The sequence below is a fragment of the Phoca vitulina genome, unplaced genomic scaffold, assembly GCF_004348235.1.
Source record: "Phoca vitulina isolate PV1807 unplaced genomic scaffold, GSC_HSeal_1.0 scaffold81, whole genome shotgun sequence".
Taxonomy (NCBI): domain Eukaryota; kingdom Metazoa; phylum Chordata; class Mammalia; order Carnivora; family Phocidae; genus Phoca; species Phoca vitulina.
In genome coordinates, this window is record NW_022589784.1 from 753,457 (window position 1) to 774,537 (window position 21,081).

The 21,081-nt window shown below is 59.5% G+C and overlaps 1 long non-coding RNA gene across 1 annotated transcript in view; it reads right to left on the bottom strand.

The window, feature by feature from the left end:
* Window positions 1-404: 404 nt before the first annotated feature.
* The window catches only part of LOC116625767, a 31,645-nt gene continuing 10,968 nt past the window's right edge, over window positions 405-21,081 (bottom strand). The window contains exons 2-3 of the long non-coding RNA XR_004298129.1: window positions 12,606-12,802; window positions 405-3,285 (exon numbers count right to left, since the gene is read on the bottom strand). This is a non-coding gene — a long non-coding RNA (uncharacterized LOC116625767). The remainder of the gene's footprint in view (window positions 3,286-12,605; window positions 12,803-21,081) is intronic.

Genomic DNA, 21,081 nt, shown 5'->3' on the forward strand with positions numbered 1-21,081 from the left:
GGGGGGGCGGATGGCGTGGGGGCAGATGGCGGGGTGGGGAGGCAGATGGTGTGGGGGCGGATGGTGGGGTGGGGGCCCGGGTGGCGGTGGGGGGGCAGATGACGGGGTTGGGGGGCGGATGGCGTGGGGGCAGATGGTGGGGTGGGGGGCCGGATGGCGGGGTGGGGGCCAGATGGGGTGGGGGCGGGATGGCAGGGTGGGGGCCGGATGGGGTGGGGGCGGACGGTGTGGGAGCGGATGGTGGGGTGGGGGGCCAGATGGCGGGGTGGGGGGTGCGATGGCGGGGTGCGGGGGCGGACGGTGCGGGGGCAGATGGCGTGGGCGTGTGGATGGAGGGGTGGGGGGGCGGATGACGGGGTGGGGGGGCTCCACCTGCGCCCTGGCCTGCAGCCAGACGGCTGGTTCTAAGGCCCCCTTGTCCACTAGTTTTGGGGGTGGAGGCAGGTGGCAGGGGCAAGACCCCGCCCTGGAAACTGCCTTGCCCTGCCCTCTCCCTGGCCGGTAGTGACCCACGTCCCTCCACTGGACACGGGAGGGCCAAAGGTCACTCGGCGGGTGGGAGACACAGAGACAGAAACAGGTGGAGGAGGCAGGCGAAGGGCTGTGTAGGAGGTCTTGGGGCCAGCAGCCTCAGTCCTGGCGTTCCTGGCCTCCCTGAGCCCACCTCCCCGAACCCCGACATCTGTGCTGACCCTGGCCTGCTGTGTCCTCAGGAGGCCTTCTGGCTCTAGTTCTGGGTTCGAGGGTGAGCATAAGCCACCAGGTCGGGATCCTGGGGCCCAGAGGCTGCCTCATGCGGCTCCCGGCATCCCGAAGCTCTGGGGTAGCCCCATCAGGAAGCACCTGCTTGTGTATGTGGTGTGGCCACGGAAACCTGGGAAGGGGTTCAGGCCCCATGGCATCTGCCACAGCTGAGCGCCCCAGGACCCCAGGAAGGGACACCCGGCCTGACCTTGGCACTCAGAGGCACTGCTCTCAGAATGCGACGGCATCTCCCGGGACCCTGTGGGGACAGATGAGGAGCAAGGGTCTTAGTGCAGGGGCCGGGGTTGGGGGGGGGTGGGGGAAGGGCGCAGGCTCACGGACACGCCGCTGTGGGTGGGATTGTGTCCGAGGCCTGACCCCTTGAGGGGGACCTTATTTGGAAACAGAGTCCTTGGAGATGTGGTCGGGTTAACACGAGGTCGCTCGGGTGGGCCCTGATCCAGTGACTGAGAGCACGATGCGTAATACGTGTGCGTGGATCGGGGACGCGTAGCGGGGTGTAGCACAGCTGGGTGCCGCCGTGCAACAGCAAAACAGACCTGCTCCCTTGGCCTCGGTTTCCACCTCTGACATCAGGGTAACTGGTGGTTACGGGTCCAGTGAATTCACTGGACAGCGCGTGGCACAAAATAAACACGTGTTGTGTCTGAAAGTGACGTGGAACCGAGAAAGGGAAAATAAGACGGGAAGGGAAAGCTAGTGCCTGTCCTCCGGAAGCTGGAAGCCAATGAGCTCGAAGGAGCGGTCTGTCTCTGTCCTTCTTTCTCTCTGACTTGGCAAGTACTAAGGGAAGGGAGGGAGGGCTTCTCAGAGGAGGTGTCATTGGAGCTGAGATCTAAAGAAAGCTGGACTTTTCTGGTGAAGATGAAGGAACAGCACATGCCAAGGTCCTGAGGCTGGGGAGTGGCCAGTGTCGCTGAGCAGGGGAGGTGGGAGAGGAGTTTGGCATTGGGGAGCCACAGCAGGGGAGGGACATGATCGGGCGGTGTGCCCGTCAGAAGGGCCACGCAGGCAGGGCTGCCTAGAGGCAGGGGAAGAGGCTCAGGCTAGAAATCCTGCCGAGGGAAGTTCTGGGAGGAAATTCACTTCTCCTGTCCTCCTTGCCTGTGTCTGCCTGGTCGAGCAACGGGAGGGCAGGGACCTGGAGGGCAGATTGCTGGTGTCGAGGGTCCAGGGGCCCACAGCCCACCTCTTGGTGGGGACCGGCCCAGCTGAGCCAACCACCCTCGTCCCTCCTGCAACCGGGCGCAGTGGTGAGTTGGGGCCTGGACAAGCATCCAGCTGTGTGGGGCAGCCTTGGCAGGCCCCCTCGGTCGCCCCTTCCCCCCCCCCGGGCAGGAGAGTGCCGTGCGGTCCCCAGAGTGGAGTGGCAGTGACTCCGGGCTCAGCGAACGGCCGGTCCCTGGCCCCGGCCCGGTCATCCTAGGCTGGCTGGTCACCCCCACCCGCCGGGTCCTTGCAGTGCTCTACCTGACAGACGGGGAAACTGAGCCAGATGGTCACTAGGGCTGCCATCGGACACCCCCCGGCCCTGGAATATGCATGTCTAACCTCCTCTCCCAGGACGCTCTCCTTTCCTCAAGTTTAGGAAAGCTGAGCTGTCTGGATTGAAATTCTCCGGCTGTGCGAGGCCAGCAGAGAAATCCATAATGCATTGTTTAGACAGATGCCTTTAAACCGCTCGGCGGGTGGGGGGGGCCGGAGTGGGGGGGAGATGAACAGCGATGGGGAGGAGGGACTGCACTGGGAAGGTCACCCTTTTTTTCTGCACAAAGGTCAGCAACAGACTGTTGCCAAGGCAACAGTGGGCTTAAAGATGGAGGCTTAAGAAGAACAGAGGTTCCCCTCCCCTGCCCGTGCGAGGGGCCTGGGCCCAGGCTCAGGGGCTTGGGGGCCGGAGGCAGATCTTGGTCCTGCCCTGCCTGGGTCACTGTGAGCCTCGGTGTTCCTGGCTGTGGGATGGGAACAGCATCCACACGGAGGCAGGGACCCCCTGGCTGGTCTGGTGTTGGGGTCACCTGCAGAGTCCTGGGTCCTCTTGGGGGGGCGCAGGCTGGCAGGGAGGGGTCAGGGGCTCGGCCAGAACCCCCCATCTCACTGCCGACAGCACGTCCGCTGCAATGCCGAAGAGGCCAGCGTCCCCTGCGTCCCTTCCTGGAGCCCGGGGCCAGGGACCCAGCAGCCCCTGTGGGTCCGAACCAGAGCGGAGGCTCAGATTTGCAGACATGGGGCAGTGATCCCGACGGAGAAGCCCCGGGAGGGAGTGCATGGGCCTGAGACCCTGGTCAGCGGCCACTGCTCCACCTGGGCATCTGAGGGCCCGCATGGCCAGCAGGAGGCCGGATGCAAGCCGCCATCAGCTCTGGGGACCACGGCCTGGGCTGACTCGGCTTTTCGGCGGTTCCATGAGAACGGCATCGTCTACACCTCTGTCCCTGGAGGGCGATCTGAACACCGGCTTGTTATTCACCGTCCGCCCCAGCGTCTCCTCCTGGTGTAGTGGATGGTGGCCACATATCCCTGTCCCCGTGAGGAACAGAATTAGGAAGGTAACTTCTTCATTGAGAAGAAATTCACACAACATACAATTAATCATTTTTAGGTGAGCAATTCAATGGCATTTAGTACATTCACAGAGTCCTGCAACCACCGCCTCTATCCAATTCTGGAACATTCTGTCACCTCAGAAGGAAACCCCGTCCTCATCAGCCGTCACCCCCATCCCCTATCCTCCCCCGGCCCCCACGAGCCCCCTTCCCGTCCGTGGATGAGCCTGTTCTGGACGTGTCACCCACGTGGACTCACACCCCACGTGGCCTTCCGTGTCTGGTTCCCTCCCTGAGCGTCGTGGCCTCGGGGTCCGTCCCCGGGGCCGCGCGTGTGGGCGCCTGGCACCTGCTCGCGGCCGAGTAGTGTTCCCGTGCGTGGCTATAGAAAACTAACTTTTTTTTTTTGGATTTTACTTACTTATTTGTCAGAGAGAGAGAGAGCTCACAAGCAGGGGGAGGGGCAGAGGGAGAAGCACACTCTCTGCCGAGCAGGGAGCCTGACGTGGGGCTCGATCCCAGGACCCCGGGATCGTGACCTGAGCCGAAGGCAGACGCTTCACCGACTGAGCCACCCAGGCGCCCAGAAAGGTAACTTTTCTTGGAGGCTGTGTTGGATCAGGGTGCCGAAGGCTGACGGGACTCACCCCCTGGGTGGATGGGGATGCCCCAGGGAGTGAGGGCCCCCGACGGTGGTGGTCACGGCCGCAGGCGTCTGGGCTACTGCCCCAGGCTGTCCTGGGGACGCTGGCTGTGGCAGGGCTTGTGGGCCAGCAGGTGGATTCGGGCAGACATGCAGCTGGTTTTCAGAGGTTTACTGGCTCCTACTATGTGTTGGCCTTGTGCTCGGTTCCTGGAAATCGGGTCAGCGGGGCCGCACTCCAGGGAGGGTCCCTCTTGCCTCTCCCAGCTCCTAGGGGTGCCACCATTCCTTGGCCTGTGGCCGTGTCCCTCCAGTCTCTGCCTCTGGGGTCAGGGGTGGTCTCCTCCTGTCTCTTGGAAGACACTTGTCATTGAGTTTAGGACCCACCCTAATCAGGATGAGCTCACCTTGAGATCCTTCATAACATCTGCAAAAACCCTTTTTATAAGTAAGCTCAAATTAACAGTTTCCAGGGTTTATAACATGGATGAATCTTTGGGGGGGTCGCCAGGCTGAGCAGAGAAAGGCCAGGCCTGTAGGCCTGGGTCTCCAGGGGGGCGGTGACCTGCAGCCACAATGTTTCAGAAGGCTCCGTGGCCCTGTCTAGTTAGTGGGCCTGGACTTGGCCCTTCTCAACTTCCAGGGGCCCAGATCCTCGGCCGTCACCCCGACCTTGGTGTTGGGGCGGCACAGGACACGCATGTCACCCAGGGCTTAGCTGTGGTGCTGGGGGTTCCACAGCTCCTGGGATTCTGCACGTGGCTCGTGGGACCAGAGAAGAGGACGAGGCAGCTGTGTGTTCTTGGGTCCACGTTGGCTGCCTGTGTGGCTGGGACACAGGAAGCCTCAGCCCCGATGAGCAGCCGGCCGACCCTGGACCCGTGGGTGAGCACCAGCTGCGGCATCTTTCTTCTACTCACCATCGTAACCGTCTCTAAGTGCACAGCTCAGCGTCATGAAGCACACTCACCCCGTCCTGCGACCACCCCCACCCTCCGTCTCCAGAACGTTCCATCTCCCCACATGGAGACTCCCCATGAAGCACGGACTCCCCACCCCCTGCCCCAGCCCCAGCTCCCACCCTCTCCTCTCTGTCTCTGTGGACGGGACTCCTCTGGGGACCTCCTGGGAGTGGGGTCCTGCGGGATGTGTCCTTTGGGGTCTGGCTCCTCTCACTGAGCCCGGTGTCCTCAGGGTCCCTGCACGTCATGGCAGGTGTCAGGGTCCCTTCCTTCCTGAGGCTGGAGTGTGTTCCCACGTGGGGACGGACTGCGCCGTGTACCCCTCATCTGTGGGTGGACACTGGGGGGCTTCCCCCTTCGGGCCGCTGTGACTCGTGTGGCTGTGTGCACGGGGCTGTGGGTACCTGTTGGAATCTCTGCTTCCAGTTCCCTGGGGTGTAGACCCGGCATCAGAATTCTGTTCACCTCTGGGGAACTGCCCAGCAGCTGCGTACAGTCCTGGCCCAGTTCACGCGGCCCCTTCTGTGTACGAGGTCTGGTTTCGGCCCCGAGCGCAGGGCCTCATTGGAGAGACGCTATGTTTGGTGGCTGAGCCCGTGTTGACTGTCTTCCGACGAGCGTAGCCGTTGGGCCCTGGCCTGCGGTGGCGTCTCCCTCTGCAGGAGAGCCTGACTGGAGAGATACCCACACGGGGTGAACTCCGAGGCAGCATTTCGGAGGCTGCCTCTCGAATGACGCAGCGGGTCGGTGTCCCTGACCCCGTGGCCTTCCCGGAGCTCTGCACCCAGGTCTGCTCTGAGCCACTGAGCATTCCCTGGGGCTGGGAAAGCGAATGACCACACGCAGGATGCCTTCAAACAACAGAAATTTATTCCCTCCCAGTTCTCCAGTTCCGGAGGCCAGAGTCCAACATCAGGGTGTCACAGGGCTGCCCTCTCTCCGAAGCCCGCGGGGGCCGATCCTCTGGGCCTCCTCCAGCGGCTGGCAATGCTTGGCGTCCCTTGGCTCGTGGGTCCCTCCATGACTCCAGTCTGCATCTCCGTGGAACACAGCTTCTCCCTGTGTGTCTGCGTCCTTCACGGGTTCTGCGTTGGGACATGTGGGGACCTATCTTTTGGGGGACACAACTGAACCCACAACACCAAGGGATGAGAAAACCTACCTTCTAGAGATTAGAAATAATTCCCGTAAACGCCACTGGGAGAAAAAAAATCCAGCAGATTCTTTTTTTAAAAAAGATTTTATTTATTTGGCAGAGAGACAGAAGAGAGTGCACAAGCAGAGGAGAGGGGTAGAGAGAGAGGGAGAAGCAAGCTTCCCGCAGAGCAAGGAGCCCGATGTGGGGCTCGATCCCAGGACCCTGGGACCATGACCTGAGCTGAAGGCAGATGCTTAATGACTGAGCCACCCAGGTGCCCCCACATAAATATTTTTTAAATCCCAGGGTGAGGGAATGCTTTCTCACTGTGCTCTAGAAGCCAGAAACCATAAAGAAAAGAGGCGTCCGAGATCTGAGCGCTGAGAATCCAAAACACATCACACACAGGGACGCACAGCGAGCGTCCTTCACATACGACTCGTCTTGTGAGCCAACAAAGACCAGCAGCCCCGGACAGAACGCGAGCGGAGTCGGTGAAAACGCAGTTCTCTGCAGGTGCAATGAGACGGGCGGCACCGGTGAGCAGAGGATTCCCCTGCACGGAGCTGGGGTCTGTGTTTCGGGGGCAGGGGCCGCGGGCCTGGCGGAGTGTGGACGGGCTGCCGTGTGTATACGTCCCGCGTACGGAGCATCTAGGACAGACACACTGGTGAAAACAAACAACTTTTCACCAGCGGCCCCTATAAACCTATCTTTCGAAGTCTGACACTATGGGATGAAACGAGTCAGGCAGAGATGGGCAAACACGCGTGACCTCGCTCCTGCGTGCAACCCACGCCAGAAGCCGAGCTCGTGGGTCCAGAGGACAGACCGGCGGCTCCCAGAGGCGGGGGCGCGGGTGAGGCGTCCGAGGGGCATCCGTCCGGTTATACTGAGAGCAAGCGCTTGGTCCTGCTGATGCCACTGGGCGGCTCGGTGCGGGCTTCCCAGGGGGAGGAGACGGGTAAAGGCGCGTGGTGATGAGCGTCGACCCCACCTGCCGAGATCGCTCTCAATGCACGCAGACATCGAGTCTTTATGTTTATGCCTGAAACGAATACGGTGCAAAAGGTCTATTATATCTCACTTTGCAGAAAAAGGGCCACATCAAAGAAAGTTCAAACACATCGGAGGGCAGGTGGCCATGCACGCGGACGCCCGTGTTCCCCGAGGCCCAGCGCCCCGTGGCTCCACTTTTGGAAACGTGTCATCCGAGGGGCGCCGCATTCAGGGACGTGCTGTGTGCTGGGCGCGGCGTCCCCTCCGGCAGCCAACGCAGCCGGAGGAATCCTGAGAAGCCACCCCAAATGGGGATGCGCATCCACATCCAGCAAGAAGGGGCAGAAACAGCCCACCAGGCAGCGTGTGAAACACTTAGGACACGACCCCGCAGTTGCCGTGTTCATCCCTGGCCTTCCTCCCAGAGAGACGAAGATTCGTGTCCGCTCAGAACCCGAGCATGGACGTGCCGGGCCGCTTTACGCATGACAGCCCCGGACGGGACCTGGCCCGCGAGCCCCTCAGGACACCAGCTGGTCCGTGCACCGCGGAATATTAGTTGACAAGACAAAGGAAGAAACTATGGCGGGGCCGACACACTGGCTGGACCTGCGGGTATTGCTCTCCAAAGACAGAGAGAACATTCTCACGGTGACTTATGGAGATGGACAGCAGTCTGAGGAGCGCAGGGGCGCGGGACGGCAGCGGGGTCGCCGGAGGGAGCGCTCTGTGCGGGCGGGACGCCTTGCATCTGGCCTGGGGTGGGGTGGGCAGGGCACACAGGTCTTCATGCCGCCTGCCAGCGTCCGCACCAGCTTCGTGACCGCCCTACGCGGACGCATGGAGCGACCCGCTGGGGGGACGGGCACGGCGGCTTCCCTGCCCCAGCTCTGCAAGTTCCTGTGAACCTGCCACTATTTCTAAATAAAGAGTGAAATTAAAAAAAAACTTAAGCAGCATTAAAAAAAGGATGCCATTTGTGTAAAAGCACAGGGTCCCCGAGGATGTTCGCGGGATGCTGACACAGGTCCCTGGCCTCTTTCCCTTTGTCCTTTGTCCATTTCCGGAATTAAACAGTTTTTTTCAGGGTGTCCGGCCGGCTCTGTCAGGGGACCCTGCGGCTCTTGATCTCGGGGTCGTGAGTTTGAGCCCCGCGTGGGGCACAGAGAGGACTTAAAAAAATTGTTTTTAAGGAGGACGTATTCTTACAACACAAAAAAGCAGTTGTACGTTTTTGGAGGACATAGGCCTAGATTTTGGAAGACGGTCGGATTCTCAGCATGCTGAATGGACGGCCGGTCGCGTCGTTAGCTGCAGTCCCCGGGCCCGACAGTCCGTGATTTCACGGTTGTCACCGTTCCTCAGAGGAGGGTCACAGAAGGGCAGCACTAACCCAGCTCTGACACTAATCAGCTGTCAGAGCTGGCCGGGGCCGGGGCGGGCTCCCGGACACCTGCCCTTCGGCCTCCCGAGCCCCCGCGTGCCCGGCCGCTCCCCGCAGAGCACGCCTCGAGCATCGCAGGAAATGTGAGAAACACAGAAAACCTGCCACGCGAAACCGCCACACAGCGGTGTTCACCCCGAGCCCGCACGGGCGCCGAGGCTCCCCCTGCCTGAGCGTGCGAGCCCCTGTGCACACGCTCACCGCTTCTCTCCCTCCTTCCCTCACGCGCACCCACACCCCGTTTATCCCTTGGCCCCGGGGACTGTCACACCCCTTCCCCCCCGGGCACACTGTCCTCCTCCCAGACGGGGCCCTGGTTTGCGTTCGCCGCCCCCAGGGCAAGCTCTGGACAGATGTCACCTCGCTGCCGCTCGCGGAGGCGGCACGCTGGCCGCGGGGAAATGGAGCTGCGCTTGGCGAGGCCCGGGTGATGCGTTCCCCACCGGAGCCGATTTAAAAGTCCCCAAAGGCAGGCTGTGAGTCTAAGTGGCAAGTGATTCTCGTCACGCTGAGCTCTGTCTCCCTCCAGGTGCTTCGTGGTCCCTGGGTCTTCCTCTGTCACCTGCTACGCGCCCGGGCTCTTTGCGTCCTGTCTCCTGGGCCGGGTCGGGCTCTCGCGTCCCGCGAGGTCGTCCCGCGCTGCGTGTGGTGTGGTTCGGGGCGCTGGAGGCGTGGGGCTCGCATCCAGCCACCGCAGGTCGTGGGGGCAGCGCTCTCCCGGGGTCGAGGATTGCCCTGGACGCTGGGGGCAGACACGGCCTGTGTTGGAAGTGGAGGGGACAGGCGGCCAGGGGATAGGCGCGCGTTGGCTGCCCGCCCCGTCCCAGGCCAGAGAGCCGCTTGCCCACTCCTCCTACAGGCAGGAAATACCGTGTCTTGTTCTGAGGTTTTTTCCCTTTGGCTCCAAGTGAAATGCTGCTTTCTTTGCCCTTCTAGAACTTTTCCCCTGCCAACAATATTAAAGTCTTAAAACCAAGACCAAAAGCCCCAACAAACCCTCTGCACAGTACCGCGCAGGAGCAGGCAGGGCCTCCCTGGTGCCCATGCTGACGGGGGGCAGACACCCGGTGGGGCGAGCGGGCTGAAGTCAGGAGGGTGACATGGGATGACCCGAGGCGGGCTGCCGGTGAGTGACAACGGGCGGGCCCAGGAGCTCACGGTGGGGTCGCTTTCGGTACCCCGAGCTGCCTCAGGCCAGGGCAGCGACAGGGCCCGATGCTCAGCGGGGCCTTTTCCCAAAACACCGTGCTGACTGCCCGCGGGGTTGCTGGGCCCCAGGAGTCCTGGGGGGTGCTGGGGGGGCAAGGCAGGGGCACAATGGGCCCGCTGAACCCTCCCACGGTTCCGGTTCTCCTGAAATTGGATGGACACGGCTGCAGAAGGCCCCGGCCTCTCTCGCGGCGACGGCACACAAAGCCGGCTGTCGTCCCACGTTTTCTGCTGCCCCTGCCCTGTCTTCTGCGTCCCCAGGGCCACTGCGCAAATCGGGGGCGGAGAGCCCTTCCAGGCAGGCTGTCTTTGTCCCTGTCTTGTGTGTCCCTTTGGGGAGACAATAGGGGACACTTTCCTTTCCAGCCTCTGGACAAGGCCGGGTAGCAGCTCTTCTCGTCACGCTGAGCTCTGTCTCCCCCCAGGTGCTGGGGGGACGCCGTGCCCGACGGCGTCTGGGCACTTGAGGGCTCTCTTAGGAGAACGGGGGGCCGGCTCCTGTCCTTGCACCCGCTGCACCCCGTCGCAGGCTCTCCATCCCGTTCTGGCTGTCTTGCCCGGCAGAATCCTGAACCATGACCAGTGTCTGTTTCCCCGTGCGGTCAGGGGCTCTCCCTCAATGCCGAGTGACCAGCTACGAGCGCGGCTGGACGCAGGGGACGGTCTTGGGCTGAGCGGCGAGAGGTAGAAACGCTGGCAAGTATCCAGGAGCCGCAGACCAGCTGGCCCGACGGGGGTCAGGAGGGAGATGGCTCGGGAACCTGCAGCCCAGCTCAGGGCCGTCCCCTTGGAGCTGCCGGATGCCAGATGCAAAATGATGGAAAACGTGGCGTTCAGCCGACTGGCAGACGCGGCTTGCGGGACTGTCCAGGGCAAAGACTCACAGGCGGCAATAAGCCAGAGCGAGTATCTCATCTAAAAAAGCAGCACCCCTGCCCCCCATCAGCCAGGTTGGGGAAGCACCGGTTTGCACATTTCTCAGCCAGAGCTGGTGTGGGGGGCAGAACCGAGGGCGGACATGGGCGCCCTAGAGGAGCGCCTTGGGCCGTCCCTCCCCGACCCCTAGGACGCAAGCGCGGTGACCACAGGCAGCCAGCACTTCTCAGCGGCTGCTGCTGCTGGAGGCTTTCTGCTAGAACCTGTAATAGTCACAGAGCCCAGAGCCATGAACGAAACTCGCAGCCCCACACCGGCGTGTTCTCTCCCACAGGGAACGCATAATCAGAGCAAAAATGCGGGGCATCCACCGCGGCCGCACCCCAGCAACAATCAACCATCCGTCGCCCCTCCAGCCCATCCTCACTCGGGTGGGTCTGACAGGTACACGGTACGTTAGGGATCTGGCCGCCCCGTGCCCCCCGTGGGCCAGGCCGTGTTCCTCTGCCTCGGGGCTCCTGCATGGTTCATCCAACCCGGCATGCGGGTCCGGAGGAGAGACGCCAGGTGCGTGGGCCCTGCTCACCAACACGATGGATTTCGGTGCTGAGTGGTGGTGGGGGTGCCTGGAAGGGTCTGTGCTCACACCCAGGGTGGTCCCTGTTGGCTGCAAAGTCCTGGGCGGGGGTGTCATGGCCCCTGCCTGGACCCCAGATCGCCCCACCTGGAAGACATCTTCCAGCCTGGCCAAACAGGGCTTTAGGAGGGCGACTGGTGTCCCCGATCCTGTTGAATGCCCTGGCTCCCGGGACAAATTCCCCTCTAAAGTGGTCCCTGAAGGGACACCCTGGTGGCTCAGTTGTTGAGCGTCTGCCTTCGGCTCAGGTCATGGTCCCAGGGTCCTGGGATCGAGCCCCGCATCGGGCTCCCTGCTCGGCGGGAAGCCTGCTTCTCCCTCTCCCACTCCCCCTGCTTGTGTTCCCTCTCTTTCTCTCCCTCCCTGTCAAATAAAGTCTTTAAAAAAATAAAGTGGTCCCTGAAGTCTTCTTCAAATCCAGGTGAAACTTACGTAACAATCCTTTTAAAGTGAACGGTTCATGGGCGCCTGGGTGGCTCAGTTGGTTAAGCGACTGCCTTCGGCTCAGGTCATGATCCTGGAGTCCCGGGATCGAGTCCCACATCGGGCTCCCTGCTCAGCAGGGAGTCTGCTTCTCCCTCTGACCCTGCCCCTTCTCATGCTCTATCTCATTCTCTCTCTCAAATAAATAAATAAAATCTTTAAAAAAAAAAAAAAATAAAGTGAACGGTTCAGTGGCATTTAGTACGTCCAGGAGGCTGAGCCACCAGCACCTCTATCCAGTTCAGAACATTCCACCGCCCCAGAAGGAGAGCCGTCCGCATTAGTCGTCACTCCCCCTCCCCCTCCCCAGCCTGCGGCACCCACTAACCCACTTTCTGCCTCTGTGGACTGGCCTGTTCCAGACATTTCACATCCGTGGAATCACACACTCTGTGCTTGTGAACGGCTTCTTTGCGTAAGTAGGTCCCAAACACTGCACGGCACATACTCGCACTAAAAGTGATTTGTCGTTTATCTGAAACGGTCTGCCCGGTGTCCCGGGTTCCTCCCTGCCATGGTAGGCAGCCTGCCTGCTCCGAGGTTGGGGCTCTGCTCACTTGTGGGGCCCTCTGGGCTCGAGTCTGTGCCCCGGGGGCCTGGTCTCGGCTGCTGGAGACTGGGGGCCCTTCCTGGGGGGTTACTCTTGCTCTGCTGGACGTTATCTGGAGAGGCGCGGGCGTGAGCCTCGGCCGGCCCCATTCTCTGTGCACCGGCTGGGATGGGGGGCGCTGCACCCAAGGACCCTGGCCTGTGGAAGGCTGGCCGCTGCCCGCGGGAGGAACCCTCCGGTGGCTGTGGTGCAGAGAAGACCCTGTGTCCACAAAGCGTTTGCACACGCCTGGAAGAACCCGGCTCCTGGCCCACCCAGGATGGACCCAGGTACGCAAAGGGCATCAGACAAACCTGCTTCCCAAATCGAATGCCCGGAGGTGAAAACGTAAACAGTCTCAAAATTGCTGGGCGACAGGGAGATGGACGTCCACGTGCTGCCCGGGGCCTGGGACGCGTCACGGCTGCTGTGGCATGGGGCGGTTCCACGCCTCCCGGTACAGGCGTGGGGCCGTGACCCCCATGTCCAGCGTGCCGTGGCCGCTGGTCACCTGCGAAGACAGGGCAGGGAGAAGCAGGTGGCTTGTGGTTCCGGGAGACTGGCAGTCCGGTGTAAGCCCTCAGCTCTGTGACCACAGCATGTCCCAAAGTGACCCGTCAGCGGCCCCCAGGGACCAACAGGCCCCCCCCCCCCCCGCTTCACAGGCCAAGGAATGCCATGCTTTTAAAGCGTTTTCCGATCTTTCGTGGTAAGTACTACTTTCAGTAACTCTCATTTTGAGGACAGTCTTATTTTCTGTGAGTACAGAAAAGCCGCACAGAGCCCCTGGTCAGCCGCGGGCCCGTGGGGGCGTCCTCACTAGCGCCTCTTCTCCAGCAGGGCACAGGTGCTGACTCCACTCACACGTCCTCAGTGTCCCCTGGTGTCCCTCTCGGTCCCAGGACCCGTCAGGATCCCACGTGACATCCCCTTAGGCCCCTCTGGGCTGGGACGGTTTCTTAGAGTAGCCTTGCGTTTTGTGATCTGGTCAGTTTGGAGGAGAGCTGGTCAGTGAGTTTACAGACAGTCGCTCTCCCGGGGTCTGCAGTTTCCCTCACGGTCAGGCTGGATAATGGGTTTTGGGAGGAAGATCAACATATCATACATATCGAGGGGCCATAAAGCGTTTTTCAAATTACAAAATTCTTACATGGTGGAAATTTTTGAGGGAACAAAATTCAGAAAAAACAGTAAACATCCACTAAGCCAATTATACACATATGTACGTACATAATGCATGTATACACACACATACATTTTTTTGCATAGATATATATTTAAAGATTTATTTTTTTAAAAATTTTTTAATTTTTTTTAAAGATTTTATTTATTTGCGAGAGAGACAATGAGAGACAGAGAGCATGAGAGGGGGGAGGGTCAGAGGGAGAAGCAGACTCCCCGCTGAGCAGGGAGCCCGATGCGGGACTCGATCCCGGGACTCCAGGATCATGACCTGAGCCGAAGGCAGTCGCTTCACCAACTGAGCCACCCAGGCGCCCTATTTGTTTATTTTAGAGAGAGCACGCACGAGCAGAGGGAGGAGGTGGAGGGAGAGCGAATCTCCAGCAGACTCCCCGATGAGCGCAGAGCCCCACGCGGGGCTCGATCTCATGACCCCGAGATCAGGACCTGAGCAGAAACCACGAGTCGGGTGCTCACCCAGCCGCACCACCCAGGCACCCCTGCGTACGCATAGGTTTGCAAAAATAAAATATACACTTAAAAAATTAAGACTGTATGTTTTTTCAGAAACTTCTTTATTGAGATATAATTCACATAGCATACACATGCAATTCAATTGTTTTTGGGGTGTTCTGTCGTTTTTTGAGAACCGTGGTAGAGTGTCCGGCGTGCGGTTCGGGGCGGGCGTTCCAGCCGCCGTGTCAGCCGGCGCCCACCCGGTCCCACGGCCCGTCTCTCGCGGGAACCTTGAGCACCCACCGGCAATGCAGCACCTGTTCTGGGACTTAAAGCAGGTATTTGACAAGAGGTAGTTGTCACTGCTGCTGACCCCCCGCCCCCCTGAAGCTGGGGAGCCCGGGACAGGTTCTCCCTCAGCAGCAACCAGCCCTGCGACGCCTTGACCTCGGACCTCTGGCTCCGGAGCCGGGAGAGGGTACATGACCGCTGTTCGGGCCGCCGGGTCGGGGTACCTTGTGACGGCCGCCCTCGCTAACTAGCACGGGTTATTGATTTTTATTATTCTGGTAGAAGACAGACACACTCCTTGGACCCAGTCAAACTCTCACCCAGTCAGAGCGAGAGCCCCGGGCGGGGCACGCACTGCCAGCAGCTTGGGGGGCAGGAGCACACGGAGGTGGCCGGGACAGCACCCCACGGGTCTGGGAGCCGGGCCCCGAGGATGCGGCTGTGCAGAGCCTCTGACCCCGGCCTGGCCCTCTGCAACCAGCACAAGGCCCTTCACAGGAGCTCAAGAAAGAACATTCCAGCAAAGCAGGCCTGGGAGGGAACGACCCGCCACGGACACCACGTGACAGCGCCAAGCTGCCCCGCCCCTTTACAAATGCCACGCCCTGGCCCCACAGGTTCCCCACAAGGGGAACTGAGCTCAGCTCCAAGAACCCAGCCTCTCTTGGGGGGCCTCTGAGGTCAGCCCGCCCCTACCCCCCTTGCAGGGCTGGTGGACTGTGGCTGGATGCGCGGCCGCCGGCATGTGGCCCTTCACACTCACTTCCCCCCGGCTTCCCTTCGGCCCCTGTCCTCCCTCCTCCAAAGCCCTTCCTCAAAGCCACATTCGCTTTTCTTGCTGCTTTGTGGTAAATGTTGAGTCTTACGGCGGTTTTCCACGGACAGGAGAACCGTGGAGACAGGAGAGCGCTGTCCCGTGTCCCCTGCACCCAGTCTTCCCTGTTCCTGACGCCTGGCATTACATGGTGCGCTTGTCACGGTTAACAAGTCAGTATCGATGCCATCCAGGTGTCCCGTTTCCTCTCCTGTCCTCCTCTGTCCTTGGACCCGTCCAGGTCCCATGCGGCCTTCAGTGCTCGTATCTCCTTCGGCTCCTCTGGGCTGAGACAGCTTCTCAGCCTTTCTTGATTTGGGTGCCCTGGGCAGCCGTGCCGAGGACCAGTGGGGGGTTCTGCAGAATGCCCCTCTGCTGGGGCTCAGCGGGTATTTCCCTCATGGTTACACTGGGGTGGGGGCTTCGGGGGGGATCCTTGGTCCACACCTGTTTCTGTGGGTTCTTCTGGGAACTTCTCGGGGCACCCAAGTGGCTCAGCTGGATTTAGGTCCTGGGGGAGGGAGGGTGTGAGGACACGCCCAGCACTTCCGTTGATAACGGAGGCTCTGGTTTTCTAAAGTTATTCAGTTTTGGAGCTTTGTGCTTTACTCATATTTATGACCTTTAAAAAATTAAAGGATATCGCCCGTGTCTGTAATCCTAAATGAAATGTCTACTTTGCCCTGGTTTTCAACTTCAAATAAAGGGAATCATACTCCGAAAAAACAAAGGAAAACCTCAGATCCCAGCACCTAAAAACAAAAAGTAACATCTTTGTGTCCTTAAACATACACTCAAATGTTCTGGTCATTCATATAGATACTTTCAAATGTATGTCCTTTTTAGAATTTCAGAAGTAAATACTTTTAACAGCTGGTGGCTTCTCTCAAGGACTTTTTTTTTAAGGACCATTTATTTTATTTTTATTTTATTTTTTTTTTAAAGATTTTATTTATTTATTTGAGAGAGAGAGAATGAGAGACAGAGAGCATGAGAGGGAGGAGGGTCAGAGGGAGAAGCAGACTCCCTGCCGAGCAGGGAGCCCGATGTGGGACTCGATCCCGGGACTCCAGGATCATGACCTGAGCCGAAGGCAGTCGCTTAACCAACTGAGCCACCCAGGCGCCCCTTTTAAGGACCATTTAAAAAGAAACTATGTACTTTTTAGCTGAAAAAGGCAGGACATCCGCCGAGACCCTTTCGTGGAGATGTGCCCAAAGCAGCGGTGCTCCAGGAGCAGTCTCGCTGCAGGGACAGCAGGTGACATCTGGGACAGCTGTGGTCATCAGGACCGCGGAGGCGTGGGGGCCCGGGACTCTTAATGGCGGCACTGCGAGGCCGACTGAGCGTCCCCTGTGTGCATCTGCACCCAGATTTCCCCTTTTTATAAAAATACTCACTGGATTAGGGCCCCCCCCGCTCCAGTAGGACTTCATCTGAGCTAATTACACCTGCAGTGACCCTATTCCCAAATAGAGTCCCATTCTGAGGTCTAGGAGTCCAGCCTGTGAACTCGGAGGTCTCAGCTGGAGCCCCAAACCCGCTGTCTCTTGGTGTGGCTGGCCCTGCCCGTGCCCAGCTCGTCTTCCGGGTCAAGGTCTTTCAGAGCCCAGTCCTATCTCCTGGTGCATCTCTGGGTGAGGACCACTCACTTCGGGAGGGGGGTACAGGGCTGAAAGGCTTCCTTCCAATTCACCACCTCCAGCCAGGGAACGGTACTGTGCCAGGAGCCAGGAAGGACCCGGAGTTCTTGGAGGGTACAGTCCTGCCATGACCCGGGCAGGCCTCGTGCCTGCTACCTGTCCTGTCTCTCTCCACCCCCCGTGACAGAGACGGCTCCTTCGGGGAGCCACCTCACTGCTGCCTGACGCTTTGCAATTCCCAGGCCCCCCAAATAAGCGTGGGGTGTGGCAGCTGCAGGACCCCCTGGCTCCAGGGTGCCGCGAGCTCAGGGGGACCTCGTTTTAAGCCATGGCCCCTCTCAGCTGTCACCTCCTCTCACCCGGATGACTGTGGGTTCCATTAAGTCTGCATTTCAGGACAAACAGTGTTTTCCCGATGCTTCCGGAAACTTTGCTTGTCCAGTGGAAAGGAACACCCTCCTTTCTTCTAATAAGGACACAGGAAGTCTGTCTCCCGCTTAGGGGACTCTGGCCTTGACATGGGTTTGCAGAAACACAATGTTCGGGGCGCCTGGGAGGCTCAGTTGTTAAGTGTCTGCCTTCGGCTCAGGTCATGATCCCAGGGTCCTGGGACCGAGCCCCGCATCAGGCTCCCTGCTTGCAGGGAACATGTTTCTCCCTCTCCCACTCCCCCGGCTTGTGTTCCCTCTCTCGCGATCCCTGTCAAATAAATAAAATCTTAAAAAAAAAAAAAAAAAACAATGTTCTGTGGATTTGGTTTTTTTTTTTAATTAATTTATTTATTTTTAGTAATCTCTACACCCAAGGTGGGGCTCGAACTCAGGACCCTGAGTTCAAGAGTCGCACCCCCTTCCCCGCCCCAACAGAGCCAGCCAGGCGACCCCTGTGGGGTTTTTAAATACCTTGCAAGGCTTCTGTCCCCGCTGAGCGGGGGGCCCCATCCGTAAACCACAGCCTGTCCTCTGAGCTTGTCACTTGCATGTCTGGGCGGAGGCCGACGTTCTGGGAATAGTTTGGCTGGGAGGGGTCTCTGGCTGGGTAGCCAGGGCTGCTCCAAGCCCTCCCCAGCCCCCCAGACAGGAGTTCGCTGGGACCTGAATGGGCTGTGTACAGGGGGACACAGAACAGGGCAGCTCTCCAAATGGGAAAGACTTGCCAGCCTCACCTCGCTCCCCGCCCCGCCGTGGGTGGCTTGGCGCCAAGGCCTTCCCCGCGGTGCTGTGGTCTCACCGCTGCTGCTCGCCTCTGTCCACAGTGCAGCCCTGCCAGTCTGGGCACGGAACGGATTTCTGGAACACTCCTCTTACCTTGTTTTTCTTTCCTTTTTTTTTTTTTTTTAAAGATTTTATTTATTTAATTGACAGGGGGAGAGAGAGAGAGAGAGACAGCGAGAGAGGGAACACAAGCAGGAGGAGTGGGAGAGGAAGAAGCAGGCTTCCGGCTGAGCAGGGAGCCTGATGCGGGGCTCGATCCCAGAACCCTGGGATCATGACCTGAGCTGAAGGCAGTCGCTTAACCAACTGAGCCACCCAGGCGCCCCTCTTTTTCTTTTATTTTTAAAGATTTTATTTATTTATTTGTCAGAGAGAGATCACAAGCAGGCAGACAGGCGGGCAGAGGGAGAGGGAGGCTCCCCGCCGAGCAGGGAGCCCGATGTGGGGCTCGATCCCAGGACCCCGTGACCATGACCTCAGCCGAGGAGACGCCCAACGACTGAACCACCCAGGCGCCCCTCTTATCTTGGTTTCTTAAGTGTATCTTTAAATGTTTTATTTTGAAAGTTACCGAAAGGCGCAGAGAAACGTCCGGGGAGGTCCAGTGCACACTTGACGTGCACCCCGTCCAGTCAGGTCACAGGATGCCACCCTCCATCCCGAGACACTCGGGAGCCGCCTCTGCCGCGCGTGCTCGGGGGACAAAGCAAACTCCTGAACCAGCACAGCGTCAGCCCACCTACGACCTGGGGTGTAGCAAATGTACGCTGTGCCCCCAGAGAGCTTTACTTCCATTATTTTTTCTGGCGTTCCCCTTGCTCCCTTATGTTCTGATGTATTGTGCTGCTGAAAGCAGTGTCAGAGTCTAGGGTTTTCCTACAACCAAGAGAGAGGGAGTGTGCGTGGGAACATCTCTGGCCAGACCGTACCAGGAGAGAGGGATGAGAGCTGGTGAGCAGTGACATGCAGGTAAGCCAGCAGCCAGCCAGAGCGTCCGTGTTCCCATCCAACATCCTAGCACGGATGGAGGACCCCGAAAGACGGGACGGATGTTCAGCCAACAGACCCTATGGCAGCCTTGCCCACAGCACATGGGGGGCTGCAGACACCCCCTTTCTCTTCCTGACATTCTCGCTGTCATTTTGGAAATTTCAGTTTCTTCACCTTCTATCGCTCTAATGCAGAGTTACGTGGTTTTCTTTTAAGATTTATTTTGGAGAGAATGCGCACACACGTGCACAAGCAGTGGGAGGCGGAGGCAGAGGGAGAAGCAGGCTCCCCGCTGAGTGCAGAGCCACACATTGGGCTCTCCATCCCAGGACCCCGAGATCACGACCTGAGCCGAAACCAAGAGTCAGAGGCTCAACCCACTGCGCCACCCGGGCCTCTTGGAGTTATGGTTTTTAGACATTTTTATTGATCAGTTTCACATTCCGAGAATGCAATTCTGGATGATAAGGAGACCAACACTCCGGACTACGGCTGCACTTCATTTGAGGAAGACTGTAGAGTGAACTCATCTGGTTCTTATTAAAAGAACTGAAAAGCCCAAATACACTAGAGTTTGCATCACAGGCTGGGCCAACGACAAAGCCGGAGTCCCGTCAAATAAACGCTTGCAGTTCTGATTTCTGGCCTGACCTGGGCTGGAGCTGCCCCGCGCGGGGGACAGGCAGAAGCACGTGAGGAGTAGAGCCCAAGTTTCCAAACTGCCCCTGCGGGTGGGGGTGGTGCATCTGGGCGCTTGCCGGGGACAGACTCTCCGAGCGGGGAGACGGAACGTTCTGGAGACGGCGGGTGGGGGTGGCCGCGGGACCGTGTGAGTGTGCTTCAGGCCGCGGGGCCGCGCGCTTAGAGACGGTTACGACAGGACATCCTGTGTTATACATATTTTGCCACCATGTTTAGAAATCGCCCCGTGTGAGAATGAGCATGGAAACCCACCAGATTCTTTGGAGCACACTCCAAATCGGAACTGCAGACAGAAGCGCACCTGCTGGCGGGGTAGAGGCACCAGTCAAGGCCGGTCAAGGCCATCAGGTCCAGCCCGGGGGCAGTCCGTGCTCTAGGGACTCTGCACGAGCTGCCGGCCGCGAGCAGGAGCCCAGGAGCGGCAGCTGAGGCTCGGGGCACTTAGGGAGGCAGACTCCCCTCTCGGGGATGGAAGGCGCTGCTGCAGGCATCCTGCAGGAGGGCCACGTGGCGTGGGCCGCCGCTGCACGCGGGCGAGCCCCGCACCACCTGCCGACTTGTCCAACCACGTGCCGCACGCCTGCAGGGGACGTCGCGCCCCACGCCTGCTCCGCTCCAGTCACTCTTACACTCACACACACAGGAAAATCATTTCCACTCAGTGTCTTGGGTGGAAACGAAACAGGGCGGGGAGACCCTGAGAAACCCGGGGTCTGGGTGCCAGAGGAGCAGCGTGGACGCTGGGTTGGGGGCTGGCCGCTGTGTCCCTGCGACCGTCTGGGAACAATGTGGGACAATATGATGGAGGACCTTGAAGAAAACCAATAAAAGCGGCTGCAGATTACCCGTCTGGGAGAAGAACGAGGAAACAGAAAAGAAGGAGGAAACAAATCTCCCCAGCGGCACTTGTTTGAAATGCAGATGACACCACGCAGCCTGCCCTGAAATGCCTAATAGTGGAAATGAAAGGCTTTTTAAAAAAAATCAAAGGCAAACAGGATGGGAACTCAACGGGGCCTAATCCTTGGCTCTTTGTTGAAGAGACACTGCAGCGCACGCCCTTCCCTGGTCTGGGAATGCAGGTGTCTCGCTAGAGCGAGGACGCGGCCGCGGGAGAGTCACTGAGGGGGCGGCAGCGGGGTCATGTTCCTGACGGGGTGTCTGTCGTCCTCCGACTCCAACACGGAACACGTCAGGAAACATCCCACACGGTGTGGGAAATGCCTGGCTTGTAGGAATGGGGTTTAAAAATTTTTTCCTAATGTTGTATGATACACACAAAATTCACCATCGTAACCATCTCTAAGTGCACAGCTAGCTCAGCGGCATGAAGCACACTCACACCGTCCTGCGACCACCCCCACCCTCCGTCTCCAGAACGTTCCATCTCCCCACACGGAGACTCTGTCCCCACGAAGCACGGACTCCCCACCCCCTGCCCCAGCCCTGGCTCCCACCCTCTCCTCTCTGTCTCTGTGGACGGGACTCCTCTGGGGAC